General features: G+C 44.6%; 1 non-coding gene across 1 annotated transcript; it reads right to left on the bottom strand.

The window, feature by feature from the left end:
* Nucleotides 1–3,129: 3,129 nt before the first annotated feature.
* On the bottom strand, nt 3,130–3,211 carry TRNAS-AGA (transfer RNA serine (anticodon AGA)). Its single transcript has one exon. It is a non-coding gene; the product is annotated as a tRNA-Ser (tRNA).
* Between the last annotated feature and the right edge of the window lie 224 nt (nt 3,212–3,435).

The following is a 3,435-nucleotide window of genomic DNA, read 5'->3' as shown; positions in this document are numbered from 1 at the left end:
TCTCAAGGAGAGTGAAGTTGGCATTTAATGGGTAGTTACTCTACCATGAAGAACAGTCTAACCATTTCTTTCATGGCATCTCCAGAAAATTCTCTGTGTAACAATAGACAGGTCAGTATGGCCACTTATCTGAGACCACTCAGCCAGTCTGCCCTTTTATAGACAAATAATCGTGTCTAGAACAATCAGTAGCAATCGTAATAAGGCATTGTCAAGGAGCACTTACTATTTCACAGTACGTTTCCTAATATTTGATATTTTAATCCATTCAGTCCTTGAAACAACCCTGTGAAGCAGGTAATGTCGACACTTCCATTTTGTAATCAAGGAAAAGGAAACACCATGAGGTTGTAGCTTGTCTACTCTACAAGTTGGAGGAGCCCTGGGCCAGAACACACAGACGGTTGGGGCCCGAGGGTGGAGCCCATACCGCTGCAGTATGCTGTGTCTCACCACATCACTACCTGTGCCCAGAAATATGGAACGACTCACCCAAGGTCAAAGAACTTATTTAAAGCAGCGAAGAATCGTGATGGTACCTTCTCTGCCCCAGACCTGTGTCTGCTGTTTATGAGCTCAGCAAATTAACCTCTCAGCCCAAATTATGAAGGGTCACCTATTAATAAGAAAACATTTCTCAGCCCCATCTTTAGTATTTATCGGCATATTTGTTGGTCTTGTTGTCTGTGGTTTTCCGGCCGATATTTACTTCTTTCGGCACTTCTGTTTGCTCACATTGGCTTAACCCCAAGGATAACGGAGCCATAGAGAAATGAATTCAATCTCCCCTTCTCAAGTGAACCCCCTGCACTTGCCCCTTCTCACTTTGCCATCCCTCTTGTTGGCTTTAGAGATGGGGCTTTGGCAGTTTTTCTATGTCCTTTAGGTCAAATTATTATTTTGAAAAGATTCTCAAAGTATCTTTTAAGAAAAGACAGCATTTTATAAGTCCCATATCTATTCAAAAAATCCACTTCCACTTTAATCACTCCCTATAAAAATTTTAATGACCATACATCAGCCAAGCTACAGGAGAGTTATTAAAACAGTGCCATGAATAATCCCCAAAGTCCTTTCTACTTCCTGAGAGCTAGTGATGGCAACAGATAATAATAATTTAACACATCTCCTGGCATTAGCTGGCTCAGTGAGAAGTCGTCCCACTTGGCATGCAATCACTTCTTCAATCAGTTCTGGAAGAAAACCACACAGAGCTGGCTCAGTGTCACCCCGTCTCATTATACCCCAATAGCAGCAGTGGGTCAGATCTGAAAGGGAGAAAACAGGTGAGCCCTCCTCATTGTGGTGTTGATCCCGCCAGATAAATACCTGGTTGGCTTTGTGTAAGTGAACTAAAACCTAATCGGTGTCATTCTCCTTGTGTTGCAGTGTCTTAACTCCTGCAACTAAAAATGGTGGATTCATTGGCATCATGTTTGTTTTTACATGAAAACTGTAGTTTCTCTAAGCAATGCAAGCTGTGGATTGTCTTCAGATTAATTCTCGTTCCACCACACCTTCTGTAATTTAAAGGGATTATACGGCACGTACAAACTCGGGTAAGATTTCTGCCTGTTGTTTGAAAGCGTCTAACATTTATCCTTTCAGGATTCAGGTTATTCCGAAGCAGTGATGGAGAATTGGATGGTGGCATTGGATATAATTACAATGAAATAAAGGGGAGAAATGGGAAGACAGTAAAACAGAGAACACAGCCTCACCGATGCCTCTAGGACTCAGCACGTTGGCTGCAGGAGCCTCAAATGATGTATCCTATTAAAAAGCCTGGGCACAACCTTCTTAATTCTTCTTCTTAGTAGAGACTCAAGCTGCCCAAGCCCCATGCAAAAGATGTGCTGAGTGGATCCTGGCTGAAGAGTGATCCCGCTCACTCCTAATGTTGAATTACTTTGAGCAAATTACTCTGGGTGGAGAATGTGCAGCAGATTGTGGGGGTGCTCTGCCTGGATCCTCTGGGCCCTGCGTTGTTCTTTCTGCGCACCCCTGGCTATATGAGCTCTGACATCTGGTAGACTTTACCTGCCCCCCAGGAGCCGCTTTGTGTGCAGAGTGCAGGGAACACCTGCACTCTGTGTGCCTGGGGCATCCTCTGCACAGGCTGGGCAGAGCTGTGAAAGGTGTGGTTTATATCCACGGTGCCCTGCGAGATCACAGAGCAGTGTCCCCCACAGGCACGTCGTCTCGGGTTGCACAGGTGTATGGATTGCATCTCTTTTCTTTCCTCCTCAAAGTTTTCCCCGAATCACTCATGCCTGAGCTCTGCTGCAGATGACCTGGCCCACAATGCAGATCAATCCCGTAGTGCTGCAGTTTCCTCCACGAGGACCGCAAATGAGGAGATGCTTTCTCGGATTGACCACTTCTACCTGAAAGCAATGATGCTATTGAACATAAGGTCTTCTGGAAAAAGCAAGTAAGGAACAAAGGGAAAGATCTAAAGTGAAGAAGTGCACCCAGAGACACAGTTTTGAGCCACCAGTGGTGCTGGGGACCATCTGTTCCAAGGCTCCTGCTTCATGAGGAGCAGATGAGGTCTTCATCAAGACCCCTGATGTCCAGGCAGCACCTGGCCCTAGACTTCCCCAGTTGTGTGAGGAAAAGGCACAGTCTTGAAACCCACATCTCAGGTTTCTGAGTCTGTAGTTCTTTCTCTCTCTAATGGAAGAGAGAGAAATGCTGTGAACAAGCAGCAAGTCAGGTTTTTCGTGGCCAGGAAGTCGTGATGACAGTGGTAGTTTTAGAAGAGAATCTTCCATGCTAACATTCGCAGTTGATTACACGGCCGAGTGGAGATGCGCACAGTGTCTCAGCTTCCCTGGACCGACTTAGACACTAGTAGGGCCTGTAGGGCAGCAAAGTGGGGCGGGAAAGTGACTTCCAGTCTGTGTCCATTACGAGTCACTTAGATGCTGTGCCTTATTAGGGTCACTAGCATCGTTCACTGGCTGTGTGGTTTTTTCTTTCTTTGTTTCTTTGTTTTCTTTCTTTCTTTCTTTCTTTCTTTCTTTCTTTCTTTCTTTCTTTCTTTCTTTCTTTCTTTCTTTCTTTTCTTTTTAATGGCCAACGAACTCCTCCCAGGACAACCTCCAGTGTTGGAGAAAAACACACAGTAGTCGACAGGACTCGAGCCTGTGCAGGGACACCCCAACGGATTTCTAGCCCGTCGCCTTAACCACTCGGCCACGACTACAGGTGTGGTTTATTCTTCATACAAAGAGTATGTGTGCACTTACACAGACGTAGTTATCATATATTTACATGTCTACCGAATTCTGAAAATCACAAGTTATTTCTCAATACCAAGGGTAAAAGTGTATGTATAAATATATATAAAATACAAACTATATATCATAGGTTGGTAGATTGATCTTACCTTGGTGTTGAGAAATGAGCTCTGACCATCAGAATTCTGCA

Source organism: Canis lupus, chromosome 5 (genome assembly GCF_048164855.1).
Source record: "Canis lupus baileyi chromosome 5, mCanLup2.hap1, whole genome shotgun sequence".
In the NCBI taxonomy this organism is placed as follows: Eukaryota; Metazoa; Chordata; class Mammalia; order Carnivora; family Canidae; genus Canis; species Canis lupus.
This window is presented reverse-complemented; position numbering and strand designations above follow the sequence as displayed.